The sequence below is a fragment of the Neovison vison genome, chromosome 13 (genome assembly GCF_020171115.1).
Source record: "Neovison vison isolate M4711 chromosome 13, ASM_NN_V1, whole genome shotgun sequence".
NCBI lineage: Eukaryota > Metazoa > Chordata > Mammalia > Carnivora > Mustelidae > Neogale > Neogale vison.
In genome coordinates this window covers 60,747,242-60,763,688 of record NC_058103.1, presented here as the reverse complement: position 1 = coordinate 60,763,688, position 16,447 = coordinate 60,747,242, and the positions used below count along the sequence as shown (strand labels likewise).

Genomic DNA, 16,447 nt, shown 5'->3' with positions numbered 1-16,447 from the left:
TCAGACCTGCTGTTCTGCGGGTGTGAAATAAAACACCAGGCTTCATCCCACTGAAATATGAGAGGCAAAGGGCTCATTTAACTATTCATACGTCTGTGTTGGCTTTACAGATAAAGATCAACTCAATGGCATTTTAGAAAATTAGTTGTGTCTAATCCCCAGTGTCTTAGTTGACATTTCCTTTATTAATAGAACAGGATACACATGGCTGTGAGCAACCTCTTACTGGGTCTGTTGTGACTGTTGTAGCTGCCTGCAAAGTACAGCTTCTCTGTGAAGTAAACTGGGCTGCTCCAAGGGAAAGAAAACTTTGCCAGCCTCCTTGTTAGCTTTCTCTATTTTAAACATGGATGTTTCTTGAGCATTTGCAGATTTCTCAAAAGTCTTTCAATATCTAAGTTACAAAACCAGATGTTAAACATGGATCTTGGGCATTATTATTATTATTATTTTTAAAGATTTTATTTATTCATTTGACAGACAGAGAGGCAGAAAGGCAGGCAGAGAGAAAGAGGGGGAAGCAGGCTCCCCGCTGAGCAGAGAGACCTATGCAAGTCTCCATCCAGAGACCCTGGTGTCTTGACCTGAGCCAAAGGCAGAGGTTTTAACCCACTGAGCCACCCAGGTACCCTAGATCTTGGGTATTATACACACCTAATGAATCCTTTGAACTCTACCTCAAGAACCAATGATGAATTATATGTTGGCTAAATGAACACAATAAAAAAATATATAAACAACAATCTCTAAAATACCTCCCCCAAAACTATCTTTAATATTTTGCTAATATATAACTTTCCCAAACAAAAAGTGTAACTGGTAATTTTTATATTATTTAACCCTCACCCCACCAACCACTCTCCAAAATCTTGTAAGTCATCCAATAGCAAACAGATAAATAATAATTAGGTCTCCATTTCTTTCCTTTATTTTTTCCCATTATCTACCTTCCTTCCTTCATTTTTTACTTTCTCATTTTCTTTCTCTTGAATATCTGAACGTTATTTGCTTTTCCATTTCTAGAACCATTTCATTTGTTTTTTGCATAAAACCAAAAAAAATGGAATGGCTAATAAACATATGAGAACATGCTCAATATCATGGATCAGGAGAAGGTAAAATAAAGTAACACCAAGATAACACATTCCCGGGGCGCCTGGGTGGCTCAGTGGGTTAAGCCTCTGCTTTCGGCTCGGGTCATGATCTCAGGGTCCTGGGATCGAGCCCCACGTTGGGCTCTCTGCTCAGCAGGGAGCCAGCTTCCCCCTCTCTCTCTGCCTGCCTCTCTGCCTACTTGCGATCTTTCTGTCTGTCAAATAAATAAATAAAATCTTAAAAAAAAAAAAAAAGATAACACATTCCCTTCCAAACTGAAAAACATAACATAAGTTGACAGACCCCAATGGTAGGGAAATTGACATTCTAATGTCAATTGGTTAATAGTGCAGTTATTTTCAAGGGTGGCAATTTCTTTCTGAAACCAAAATGTGCATAGCTTTTGATCCAGCAATTCTACTTTTTAAAATGTATCCTACAGAAATACTTGTAAAACTATTTAATCATATCCATAATAATGACCATATATAGAATCTGTTGATTAAATTATTATATAGCTATAGTATCATGCAATTTTAAAAATTAATGAAATAGACCTATATTGCAGATATGGAAGAATTCCCACAATTTGTTTTTAGTGAATAAGAACAAACAGCAAAATAATATCTATAGCATGCTCTTTCACTAATTTACAAATACATATATGCATAGGTATATTTAAGCACAAATACCTCAAATTTATTTATTTTTAGATTCATTTATTTATTTGAGAAAGAGAGAGAGAGCAGAGGGGGATGGGGAGAGAGAATCTGAAACAGGCTCTTAAATAAGTGCGGAGCTGGATGCTGGGGCTCAATCCTACAACCTGGGGATCATGACCTGAGCAAAAATCAAGAGTTGGACACTTAACTGATTGAGCCACCAGGTGCCCCAATACCTCAAATTTAATGTCTACAAAATTGAACTACTCATCTTTTCCCCAACACTGTCCACTATCTTACTAAACAACACCTCTATCACTTGCTCATTCAAGAAACGAGGACATCTTCCTCTTTTGTATTCTTTACCTTCAATCCAATCCTAATCTTCAAATCTGTGTACTTCTCATTGTCACCACCACCATTACCCCTTCTAAGTCTCCATCAGTTTCACCTGATTTTGACAATAGCTTCCTATTAATTTGTTGTCCTCTATTCTTGCAATTTCCTAATCTATTTTTATACTCCTTTTTAAAATTAACATATATTATTTGTTTCAGGGGTATAAGTCTGTGATTCTTCAGTCTTACACAATTCACAGTGCTCACTATACCACATACCCTCCCCAATGTCCATCACCCCCACACCATCACTGTCACCCTCTTCTACTCCAGCAAACACAACTGGGATCATGTCTCTCCATGTCTAAAACCCTCATGGTATCACTTTGCACTTAAAATCTATCTCCTTAAAAAACAAAAACAAAAACAAAAACAAAAAAACTATCTCCTTTCTTCAGCCTACACAACATGCATTATCTCAACACTGACTTCTTCTCCAACCAATGGCATTATTATTGTAACAGCAATAGTAATATTATTGTCAAACATTTCCTCACTTAGATTTCAAAAGAACTGTTTAAGAAATACAGCTATTAGTAACTACACTGAAGACAGTCATGGGTTTATCCCAGGATGAACTATTTGAAAGTTATCTCTTGCCCAGATCTTGCTGCCCTCCAATCTATTCTCCACACAGCCTCAGGTAACATAATCAAGAGGTAATATATTCAAGACATTCCATTGCTTAAAAGCCTTCAGTGGTACAGACTGACCTGATCTGGTCTCCACTTAGCTCTCCAACCTTAACTCATGCCACTATACCTCAATTAATATACTTGTGCTAAGTGAACCCTTCTTAGTGCTCAAATACACTAGTCTCTTCATCAGTTTCTTCTTCATCTTGGAACTTTGTATGTGCCTCTCTGCCTGAAACATTTTTCCTCCTATGTTTATATGCCTGGATCCTTCTATATTTTCAGTCTCAGCTTAAATGTCATTTTCAAAGAGTCCTTCCTTGACCAGTAAGTAACCTACTCCTACCTTTCTTTCTCATTGTGCCTTACTCATTTCCTTTATATCCCTTGAGACAAGTTGAGGTTGGTTTTTTACTTATTTGCATTTGTCTTCCTAATAATCTGAAAGTTCTATGCAACACAGCCATAGTGAAAGCATAGTGATAGCATTGCTAGTGGAAGCTATGAGTCATGCCTGCAAAGTCAGGAAGACCTCTTAGAATATAGCATTAAGTCCTGAACTTAAGGGAATGAGCAAGGAAAGGAAATGAGGAAGGCCATTTCAGGTTAAGGGGACAATTGGTGAAGCTAGACAAAAGCATGTAAAAGAATGTCAAATTCCAAAAGACTGTATATTTGGGGTCTGAGGAGGGAAACAAGAAAGGGTCATTTAGCCAAATGGGGACATGAGGCTGGAAAGATAGATCAACCAGGTGGTAAAGGACTAAGGAGACTTTTGTCCTATGAACACTGGAGAGCCACAGACAACTTAAATGAAGAAATACTAGATTTATAATTCAGATGGAGGAAGAGGAGAAAATATTAGACTATCTTCTAATAAATTATAACCCTAAGTCCCCTCATTAGTAAAGATACACAATACCATCCAAAATATGGGATAAATTAGTTTTTAATTAAAGATGAATATATAGGCAAAAATACATGTAAATACGTATACATTCTATTACATTTTAATAGGTTGACTTTTTAAAAATAATGTAGTTTTAGGAACTTTCCAAAGGAACTGGCAACAAAATTGTGACTGACTTTTACTAGCAATGTAGCTAGTTTATAGAGCCTGGAGCAGAGTCATTTGCCCTAAATAATAACAGAAAAAAATTTGAGACTTATAACCCATGTGTTACTTTGGTAAACTTTACACAGTAAGTTCTCTGGATTTAGAGAAAAACAAAAACATTTCAAGACACTTGTATATAAAGAAAAGCCCTTAAACTGACAGATTTTTAAAAGACTTAGTACATGAAATTCAGTATTTTCCATTTAGAAATTCATCCAATAATCTGGAAAAAAAACAGTAAATATGAAAAAAGTCACTTTAAAAAAAATCAGAATTTAGATATGACCTGATTTGACCCCAAATTCCACTGGACATTCCGTTACCAAGTAATTAGAACTCTACAGTGTACTTGTTCAATTTGTTTGTACTATGTAAAATTGATTTTTTTCTTTAATACTAAAATTTGGTCCATCTGTTGGGAAAACAGAAAATGTTCTAAATATATACAAAGAGTGGAAATGCTTCATTCCACTGGCTGTATCCTGTGGTATATGCATTTTCATCAGTATGTTTGTCTTGCAGACAAAATGAATATCAGATGGTGGTTTTGAAAAAGGGCAGACCTAACATGAGGTGATTAGTTTCAAAAACAGATTTTTATTCTTGATAAATTATTACCAAATACAATCATCTGTTGATTGAGGATATAAAACAGATTGGTCATACTATAACCCACAGGTTAAATGAAAAACGGAAATAATAAGTTTATTTAACATGGTCTTGCATTAGGTTCCCAGCAGTACAAATCTAAGGCAAATAATTAGATTTCCAATTTAAAGATATACATTTGTTAAGCCAGACATTTCCTGAGGTCATCTATTTCTCTGTTGGCTAGCCTCATTGACTGGCAATGTATTTAGGACATTTTCACTTAGAACTTTCTATTACTACCTATACCTTTTACATCACTCTGATCAAGTCAGTATTGTAGTTAGCTTCAGGGATAATACAGAGGCCAAAGGACTGATTGTGATGATTCCTGGTCACAAATTAGATTCAAATACATGGTCCCATAGACTTAAAGGAATTAATGCCTTATAAATAAATCCCTGGTGAAAAAAATCAAGAATTTACTTGGAGACAACTGGTAAACCAAACAAATCTTATACAAACTATCCTGTACTAAGTAAATAAATGGGACAATAAATACAGTACACTCAATTTCTTAAATATCTATTCCCCTTTTTCCCACTTAATTTTATGGTGAAAAATAAAAAGTTAAAAGACAACTGCTCTGATCAATAGTATATCCTATTTTTACTGAGCATACTGCCCCCCTTCCTCCTCCTCTATTTCTTCAGTAATTTACAGCTTTGCTATGTAATGTCTCTCCAGGGAGCAAAGAATCCCATTACAGATGATTCCTCTGTGCAGACTTCAACTCTATAAATCAACAGGCTGAGCTCTCTAACAGATTTTAAATCCCTGCTTGAGTTAGACTGAGACAACCTGTAAATTGGTGGGGCTGGAAGTAGGAGGAGGAAGGAAAGTTTGATACCAAAGTAAATTCCAGGAAAAGAGCTTATAACACAATTTGTGTTTTTGTTAACTTCTCCAGTAACTACTGTGCCCTGATACAGAATAGGGAGGTCCAAAATAGTAAAAATTGAGAAAGTACCTCCAAAGGAGATTTTCTCCTCAGAAGAACATTCTTAAGGGATTTTAACAAGCCCAGCAGAGTGTATCAGAAGCAATAATAAGCTGGGCTAATGCCTCATTGGAGATAAGATTTCTAAATGGAATAGAGTACCTTACAAAAGATAAAGTTGAGGGCACCTGGGTGGCTCAGTGGGTTAAGCCTCTGCCTTCAGCTCAGGTCATGATCTCAGGGTCCTGGGATCGAGTCCCACATCAGGCTGTCTACTTGGCGGGGAGCCTGATTCCCCTCTCTCTCTGCCTGTCTCTCTGCCTACTTGTGATCTCTCTCTCTCTCTCTGTCAAATAAACAAAAATCTTTAAAAATAAAAAAATTAAAAAGTTAAAAAAAAAGTTGTATGACAAAGGTAGGGGTGGTATTTTTAAAATAAACCTCTGAGAATTAGGTGGCTCACCTAATTTATTTACTTACAGAAATTTATTTGCCCTTATTACTAAAAAAAAAAAAAAAAAAACCCTCTAGAAATCCATGGATGATGCAAAAGGATTTTGAGAAATTGCCATTACTTTTTGTATAGCACAGGTCTCACTTAAAATAATCATTAACAATGATAAGAAGGAGAATGTAAGGCATATTAATTATATAAAAACTTATATTTTAATAAGAATATTTCACATACTACACCAACACTGATCACATTAAGAAATTTACTCTGGCTTATTTCCATTATTAAAAATCAACATGATGTGGTTTTAAATGTTCCTTATAAAAAAAATAACATTATGTTCAAGTTGAACCAAATGTTTATTGAAATACAATAGTAAGAAAAATAGGGATAGGGAAGGCAATTCAATATTCCAAACCAGAATGTTTCTAAGAGTCTATTTTATGTAAGACACCATCATAGAATCCTAGTACCAGGATTTATCTCCTCTACCCTAGCTTACTACTATTTCATTCTGTCTAAACATTTTGCTTTGAGTTTTCCCCAGATCTTTGGCCAATTAATCCTCCTAAAACGTTACTCTAATCATGAATTAATAAAATCTGGAATGATACTTGCCTTTACTTAGTTCTATGGTCTCAGGGAATAACCTGGTGATTATGACCAATTATTCTGAAAACAAACTCATCCTAAAGGAAGGAGGAAAATGAATGGATTGGGACAAGTCACTTCTAGACAAACTACTCTCAGCAAATGCGTTTGTTAGTCATTATTTTCCTTTGAGTATAAAAATAATAGCATATGATTATTAAACTGAAAAAGGTTTTAGAAGATAGCCTAATGGAACACTTAATACAGGTATGATTATCAATTTTATGTAATTCTCTATAAGGTCCTTTTTCTTCTCCAGTATCACTTCTCCAGGCTACCACCCTAACTTTCAAACATTATGTGATTACTGTGACTACCGACAGGCTGAACCACTTCCAGGACAGTTTCGCTCCTCTAGTGTAAACCTGAGGGACTTTCTCTAACAGTCTTTGCCGCAGCTGGTTTTTTGGAAGGGATCGCATTGTCAATCTTTATTCCAAAAGTGATCCGAAGTCAACATTTTCTTTAGCATGGATTATTATGTAGGGACTTTCCTGTGCTGCCAGGAAACTTCAGACTGAACTTTTGAATGGAAGAAAAAAGCCTTAGGGCACAACTGGGCACCCATGTTTAAGAATGGTGTGTTTGTTTTAAATTGGTGCTCCATCTCTGAAGTTCAGGAGGGACCTTAAAAAAAAAAAAAAATCAATGTTTAAAAAGATCCAATTTCCTTGCACCTTTGGTCAAGAGTTCACAGTTACTTCCTCTGTTAGAAGCAGCACTAACTTACCTTAGCAATAGCAAAGAAATTTAAAACCAATGGGTTCTCTTTCCTCCATCTATTGATTCATCAGTAAATTAACTTTCCTCTAAAACTATTTTGCCTTTGTATGCAAGAGTTTTAATTCTCTACTTATTTGGCACTTACAATCTCAAATGTAAATAACAAATGCCAAAACTCCAGAATACCCTTCCAAATACTCTTTTACTTCTGCTTACACTTACTTCAAACAGTACTTCCCTGACTTCCGATTAACAATTCTTTTATGTGTACTCTCACAAAACACTGTCTTCCTGCCTCCCTGCCCACCCCCATCACTGATATAGCACTTAACCATATTGTATTACAGTAATGGTATGAGTTTGTTTTCTCCCTGCCTACACAGACTGTGAGCTCCTGAGAGACAGGCACCATGTTTTACACACCTTTGAGTCTCAAAACATAGTACAGCAATTAACATATACTAGATAGTCCTTAAATGTATTTGCTGAATTGAATTAGACTGACAAATTGCAATTCAGGCCATGTTAATTACTGGTTAAGGCCAGGCCTCCACAAACAGGGGATAGCAGTGAAATGAGGTAATTATCCAGATCACTGAGGACAAAAAAATGTGCTAATTTGGGCAAAGTGAGTAAGCAAGATCTTGCCTAACCAGACTAATCCATCATTTCATTCTGATGCTTAGCATTGCTAATGGAAATCTGATCTCATAGAGCAGTCCTATTCTCTCCTGTGCTTTGTGTTATAATTTGCGTCATCTGTTTTGCACTGATGCTGAACATACCCTACACATCTTATGCATAAAACAAAAATTGCATCCTAATCCCTGTCACCTATCATGGCATGCCATTGGTTCCAAGCAGGATCAGTGGAGGCAGTGTGTGGATGGTCTTATGAAACTCAAGACTGGACCCACATTTTAAGACCACACCTTACTAATATATTGAGTCACTGGTATCTTCTTTATACACCAAAGTCAGCAAGTTGCATAACAAATTCAACTTTTAGCACCATGGTTTCTCCACATGAAGTCAGCATAATCCTCTAGACAAAAAGTAAGATGGCTTCTCATGTGAAACCTCAAAACTCCTAGAAGACACAGGCAGTAATTTCTTTGACATTGACCTTAGCAACATTTTTCTAGATATGTCTCCTCAGACAAGGGAAACAGAAGCAAAACTAAGCTATCAGAACTACACTGAAATGAAAGACTTTTGCACAGCGAAGGAAACCATTCAACAAAATAAAAAGATAACCTACTAAATGGAAGAAGATTTTCACAAATGGTACATCTGAGAGAGGGTTAGTATACAAAATATATGAAGAACTTACACAACTTAACGCCAAAAACCTCCAAATAATTCCATTAGAAAATGAGCAGAGGACCTGAAGAAACATTTTTCCAAAGACATACACGTTGCAAACACACATGCACAAATGTTCAACATCACTGATTATAAGAGAAATGCAAATCAAAACTACATGAAAAATCACCTAACACCTGTCAGAATGATTAGAATCAGGGGCGCCTGGGTGGCTCAGTGGGTTAAGCCGCTGCCTTTGGCTCAGGTCATGATCTCGGGGTCCTGGGATCGAGTCCTGCATCGGGCTCTCTGCTCAGCAGGGAGCCTTCTTCCCTCTCTCTCTCTCTGCCTGCCTCTCTGTCTACCTGTGATCTCTCTCTGTTAAATAAATAAATAAAATCTTAAAAAAAAAAAAGAATGATTAGAATAAAAAAGACAAGAAATAACAGGTGTTGGAGAAGGTTTGGAGAAAGGGAACCCTCGTATACATCAGTAAGAATATAATTTGGTGCTGCTACCATGGGAAACAGTATGGAGGTTCCTCAAAAAATTAAAAATAGAACTACCTATGATCCAGTAATCACACTTCAGAGTAATTATCCAAGGAAGATGAAAACACTAATTTGAAAAGATAAATGCACCTCCTGTTAACTGCAGCATTATTTGCAATAACCAAGATATAAAAGCAACCCACGTGTCCATTGTTAGATGAGTGGATAAAGGAGCTGTAGTATATGCACATGCATGCAAGCAGAAGCACACATACACAATATACAATACTACCCAGCCATAGAAAGGATGAGATCTTGCCATTTGAGACAACAGGGACAGACCTAGCAGGTACTACACTAAGTGAAATAAGTCAGACAAAGACAAATAGCATGATTTCGCTTACACATGGAATCTGCCAAACAAAACAAATGAATAAACAGAAAGCAGAATCAGACCTATAAATATGAAGAACAAATAGACAGCTGCCAGAGGGGTTGGGGAGATGAGCAGAATGGGTAAAGGGGAGGAGATACAGGCTTCTAGTTATGGAATGAATAAGTCACAGGCAAGAAAGGCACAGTGTAGGGAATATAGTACATGGTATTGTACTAGCATTGTGTGGCGACAGCAGTAGATACACTTATGGTGAACAAAGCATAAGGGATAAACTTGTAAAATTTAGACAGTAGAGAGAAGTAGAAATAAACTGGATATCAGAAAAATCCTAGTTTGAATCTCAGCTTCACCAGTCATGAACTCTGTGACATTGGGCAAGTCATGGAAACTTCTGAACCTCACTTGCTCATTTCTTTTTTTTTCCTAAGATTTTATTCATTTATTTATTTGTCAGAGAGAGAGAACACAAGTAGGCAGAGCGGCAGGCAAAGGAAGACAGAGAAACAGGCTCCCCACTGAGCAAGGAGCCCGATACGGGATTCGATCCCATGACCCTGGGATCATGACCTGAGCCGAAGGCAGCGGCTTAACCAACTGAGCCACCCAGGTGTCCCTCATTTCTTAAATAGAATAATAGTTCCACCCTAATCTAAGTCTTAACATTGTTTTGAGAAAAACATTAGATAACAAATTTGAGTATTTTTGAAACTATGGAAAGCTACACAAGACATTATTATTATTATTTTGGCATAAGGCTATTGATGGTGATGGATGCCAGTAATGGCCTGATGTTTGCCATCAGATGCATTGCTAATGCTCTGCTGTTAGTTAACACAATTACTATAAGAGCAAATTACTTTTTGTTCAGACTCAGCCATCTGCAAGGTGGAAATATTTGTTTCAACACCAAGAGGAAAACAATGTGTATTAGTTTAAATAGAGAATAATAAACACATAAACAGGGACGCCTGGGTGGCTCAGTTGGTTGGACGACTGCCTTCGGCTCAGGGCGTGATCCTGGAGTCCCGGGATCGAGTCCCGCATCAGGCTCCCAGCTCCATGGGGAGTCTGCTTCGCTCTCTGACCTTCTCCTTGCTCGTGCTCTCTCTCACTGTCTCTCTCTCTCTCAAATAAATAAATAAAATCTTTAAAAAAATAAAAATAAAATAAAAAATAAACACATAAACAGCTCTGTCAGAAAAAGACTAGTTCATATTCCTTCAAATTAAAGAGTCCTTGTCTCATGTGGCTTCCTCCTCCTCCTATAGGACAGACTTGTTTGCAAATGTCAATCATATTTTATTAAATTGACTGTGAAAAGGGTGAACTTCAGACCAAGATTTTCAGCCCTAGGCTTCCTTGATATGCTTGTTGCAGATGCAATTTTAGCAACTCCTGTCCAAGCTTCTTAAGAAGAAAAAAAAAAGAAGGAAGAAAGAGAAAGAGAGGGAGAGGAGAGGAGAGGACAGGAAGGGAAAGGGAGGGGAAGGAAGGCAGGGAAAAGAAGGGAAGAGGAGAAGGGAAGGGAAGGGGAAAAGGGAAGGGAAGGGAAGAAAAGGAAAGAAAAGAAGAAGGAGGAAAAGACGAAAAGAGGTGAGATAGAGGCTAATACATAAATTGAAACTGGTGTGGACAAAACCATGTGGTAAATACCAAAATGTGCAACAAAGGAGAAATTCCCTAGAGCAGGCATTCAGTCATTTACACTTCACCATGAGGTTAGGAGCTAACCCAAATATAACCCACTATGTCTAAGGCAACAAGAAAGCACCCAAAGAATACCAGTCATCTTCCTAAAGACTAGACTTCCTAAGTAAAGAAGGAATCTTCAACTAGCTTTCCCTCTTTGCAGACTACAAACATCCAAAATGCAATCCAGGACTCTTTGTAAAGATTCTTTCACACCACAGGAAATAATCTTTGTTTTTCTGCATATTATTAGTCCTCAATTATTTTCAATAAGATGCTTCCCCAAAACTATTATGAGTTGGCTAGAAAAAGTGGGTATCATTGTAGTTCCCTGGGTTTTGTCAAAATGATTACCCTTTAATAAATATGTTTATGAAGAGCCTTGGTCAAACTGGTAATCTCCGAAGTGTCTTTCTTAGCTAGGAAACCTTCCAAATTATTTTGTTATTTTTAAAAAATAGGCACCAAAAGGAGCTCCTTGCTCTCCCAACTTTAAATTCCACATATTTTTGCACTTGGAGAAATAATTAAATTAGATAATATCTGCATAGGATATGCACCAACCCAAACTAGCATCCAAAGTAAAATTTGTGTGGGATATTATGCTGTCATGTGAAAAAAAAAAGAGGGTTTCATATCCAGATAAGTTTGAGAAAAAATGAAATAAACTACACTTAAATGACATATTTTCTGCTGGATTTCTCAGCTACAAAATGCTATCACGTATTGTGATGTTCTAAGAAAGTATTTACAAAATTTATTTGACCAGGAAACTCTTTTTCAGTAAATTCTATAAAAATTTTGGAAAGATGTAGTTAAGAAATGTCGATCTAGGGACGCCTGGGTGGCTCAGTTGGTTAAGCAGCTGCCTTCGGCTCAGGTCATGATCCCAGCGTCCTGGGATCGAGTCCCACATCGGGCTCCTTGCTCGGCAGGGAGCCTGCTTCTTCCTCTGCCTCTGCCTGCCTCTCTGTCTACCTGTGCTCTCTCTCTCTCCATCTCTCTGACGAATAAAATAAATAAAATCTTAAAAAAAAAAAAAAGAAATGTCGATCTATAACATGGCAGAAATATGTCAGAGTTCATCATGACCTTGTATGAGTTGTGTTTGTGTGGGTGAATCTAATTATGCCAATCCCTGTAGCCACAGACAACCTATTGTCTGGCCAGATTCTGTTTGTTTAAGGAGTAGATACAGATTGCTTTGAGGAAAGAAAATAACAGACTTAATTAACACGAACAATGCCAAGGATTTTTTCCCCCCAAGTGACAGCAATCTTAAGAAAGCGTTTAAGCTATCATTTCTATGAACTCACAAGGTCCTAATATTATTTCACCAGATTTTCACTGGAGAGAGTGGGGACAACACATTTATGAAATTACAAAAACCATAATAAAAACCACAAAAATACCGGTGCATCCTCATTTCTAGAAATTCTAGGAAAACCAGTTTCCCAGTTTAAATGAGGGCATTCTATAGCAGGCAAGAGGTAAGTTTTAGGGGTATGACTTAATACCGAATACATCTGTATCTAGCTACCAGTAACTCGTATCTGAATTCAAATTTCCTATCTCTTCATCTCTGACATTCCTTTCTCTAGTTGCCAAGATGGTTGAGCTCTGACACAGTTGGTCACAACTGTTAGATGACTTTTTGCTACTATAGGAACTCAAATCAAGTATTCAGTCCAGAAGGCTCTTCTTGAAATCAAAATAATGATGACCGTTTTTTTAGTTGTTGTTCTTCTTCTTTCTTTCTTTCTTTCTTCTTAAACAGGGCAGTGGGAAGGACCTAGATTTTATCTCTTTTCCTGAAGCTTCTCTTTCCCTGGACTCCAGGGGAGCCTCCCACAACACTACGGTAGCTCCTAGCTCCGGAGCGTGTTCAGGCTGTGGCAGCTCAACCATGCAATTTCATAGCAGGCAGCAAACAAGGCAGAGAATTCAGGGTTAAAAACTCAAGTGAAGTTTTGTCTTCTACAGTAATGAAAGCTGACGAAAAGAGTAAATCAAATGGATCTCCTAACAAAATGAAAACAGCTGTTTGGCCTGGCTTGGTCTCTGATTTAGGTTAAGTAATTATTGCTCTAGTGTGGTTCAAGGTTGTTCTGTATTAGTGAAACAGGATATCACATGAAAATCATCCAACTTTTTAATTTACTGTAGCATCAGAAATTCCACTGTATAAAAAATTCCAGAAACGTAATCTTCTAAAAACTTTACCTATAAACCTTTTCAAATACCAATTGATTAAATCTTACGAGGCATAATTACACAATACATAATTACATTATAGTAATAACCTTTAGTAACTATGCTGACAAAATATTTTAATATTTTACCTTTAAAATGCTAAGTTTTTCAAGTTTAACTGGAGTCATATATTATATCCCAAATTCTAAATAACTGTAAAGACCATTTTTTTGTATATAGAGATTTTCTTATGAAGAGTAACCAATAAAGAGCTACTTCTTGAGCCCCCAAACAAGCCTATTTTAATAGTGTAAATCTATTTTTAAAAATTTTTTAATTGTCAAATAACAGTGGTTGGGAAGGAAAAAAATTATAATGAAGAATCATAGTAAAGCCATTCTTGAGAAAGAGGTTTCCATGTTTTACACCATTCAGAGTAAATTAAATTAATCAAGAAACTTCAAATTTCATTTCTTGTTTGTGGATTTTTTATTCTGTCATCATCATTCACGTTATTCTGCTCTTATTTGAGCCTTTATTTGTTTTGTTTGCCTATGATAACCAAGGACAAATCAAGTGTTGGTGGTTGGTGGTGGTGGTTGTTTAATGATGCCCTGGTGCTCCTTGCTCAGCAGGGAGCCTGCTTCTCCCTCTGCCTCTGCCTGCCTCTCTGTCTGCCTGTGCTCGCTCTCTCTCCCTCTCTCTCTGACAAATAAATAAATAAAATCTTTAAAAAAAAATGGTTTAAAAAATTAAAACTATTGGGGTGCCTGGGTAGCTCAGTGGGTTAAAGCCTCTGCCTTGGGCTCAGGTCATGATCCCAGGGTCCTGGGATGGAACCCCGCATCAGGCTCTCTTCTTGGCAGGCAGCCTGCTTCTCCCTCTCTCTCTGCCTGCCTCTCTGCCTACTTGTGATCTCTGTCTGTCAAATAAATAAATAAAATCTTTTTAAAAAAATTTTTAAAAAATTAAAAAATAAAAAAAATTAAAACTATTATCTGGCACAAAATGTTAACTTCTTGAAGAGAACAAAGACTGAAAGTCCTGGCCCCTGTTAATTTTTAAGTTTGTCTCCATTATATCACCATAAGGATACTTAAATACATGAATAAACAATAACATTAAAATATTTTCTAACACTAACAACTATGTAAAATATAGAATAACATTTCTTCAATAAATTGACATTTTTAGAGCATTTTAATTCCCTTAGGTACAATTTGGTGCTCCCCAAAAAAGGACACAGGGAAAGAGGAACAAAGAGAGAAAAGATTGCCTCAGAAAATTAATATTTTATAGAAAATTACTTAGGGTGGTGTAAAACCCAGGGAAAAATCTCTGATGTTCTTGTTATAATTATTATTGCTGGCTGCAAGACATGACATATTTACCTTTCCAGTGGGACAGTTTTGTAGCTTTCCTAAGTCTAAATTGTATTTCTTGCTAGTCCTTGCCAATTAGTCTAACTAGTGCTTGCCAGCACATCAGAATAAGAGAAACAACAGAGTTACATGTGTTATTTCTCCAAAATGTTTCCGCATTAGGATCTTTCTTAGGGGTCAATATTCCTTAAATAGAAGAATATATCATGTCTGGGGTTTCCATTCAGAAATTGTGTGTAGAATTAGATCAACAGTGTACAATTTACCTAAGGATTAGAGGGAGAACTCAGTGAAAAGCAATATTTAAAAGGAAGGTTTAATTTTTCCCTTTCAGACAGTTAATGTAAATTCTACTAACTGAGATCTTCAAAAATGATAGGGCACGAGAAGCCAGTCTACATTCTTAGCTGTCTGCAATCTGAGGAGGATAACACAGAGGAATGGTCCCACCATTTTGCATAGTCAGTGTTTTCCTTTCGAGAAACACAAAGCCTACTGTTGTTACTGCATAAATCTTAGTGAATAGGTAAATGTCATTAAGTCAAATTTATAAAGAAAATGGAGCACAATTAGAATCACTTAAACAGTCCATCTTTAATTGCTGAGTCAAAGTATAAAGTCAAACTATTCAGTTTTCTCTAGACATGTTTCTATCAGTAGTGTCCGAACAGTACTTCCAGATGTATATGCTGTATATGTTGTGTGCTGAAAGGAGAGACTTCTCCAAAAATCAGTCTTGTTCTCAAATACTTTTTTTGAGTCTCTGATCTGTCTCTAGTTCTATTACTCCTGACATTTTCACCTGGGATATCATCCCTTGAATAAACCTTTAGTTGTCACATCTTCATGAATTCCACCTTGGGAACAAATTTTCTAGAATCCACAATGAAAAAGTCTTGCCCTGTATTTTTTTTCTTTTTTTTTTTCTGGATTAGTCTCCTGTAAAATACTGCTATTTTCCCCTCTCTGCTTGAAAAAATTCCAGGAATAAATCTGGTAGAATCTAAGAAATGAGCACCAATGATGAATTTGTTGGTCTTAAAAGATGATGTTTCTGATTCAGATGATGATGTTCAGCTTCAGAAAGGGCATACCAGGACCGGAGGAAATGGACTTCCACGGTGACTCATGTGACAGACTGAGGACCTCATATCTTTAATGTATATATATTTTTTAAGATTTTATTTATTTATTTGAGAGAGAGAGATCACAAGTAGGCAGAGAGGCAGGCAGAGAGAGAGGGAAGCCGGCTCCCCGCTGAGCAGAGAGCCCGCCCAGTGCAGGACTCGATCCCAAGACCCTGAGACCAGGACCCGAGCCGAAGGCGGGAGCCCAACCCACTGAGCCACCCAGGCGCCCTAGTGTATATTTTTCAATAAGTGTTCCTACAACCACAGAGACTCCTAGTTGTCAAGTTGAATATAGTTCAAGGTCCTGGATTTTTTGAGTTTGGTCAACAGTCTCTAAATCCCAAATTTAGGACTAGGTGGCCAAAGGTAGTCAGAATCAACTATCAACATTTCAGCATGGGTAAGCAGAGACTGGAACTTTGATCCAACTTTGTTTTGAAGAATTTATTCAGCCAGGGAGCTCTCTGTTAGAAGCATAACCCACCCCAAATGGTACTTTTCTACTTCTTTTGTTTCCTCAACAATTTACATTTACCC

The 16,447-nt window shown here is 36.9% G+C and overlaps 1 protein-coding gene across 3 annotated transcripts in view; it reads right to left on the bottom strand.

Moving 5' to 3' along the window:
* Positions 1 to 16,447, bottom strand: part of SLC25A21 (solute carrier family 25 member 21) — a 507,009-nt gene that overhangs the window by 361,941 nt on the left and 128,621 nt on the right. The window lies entirely within an intron of this gene.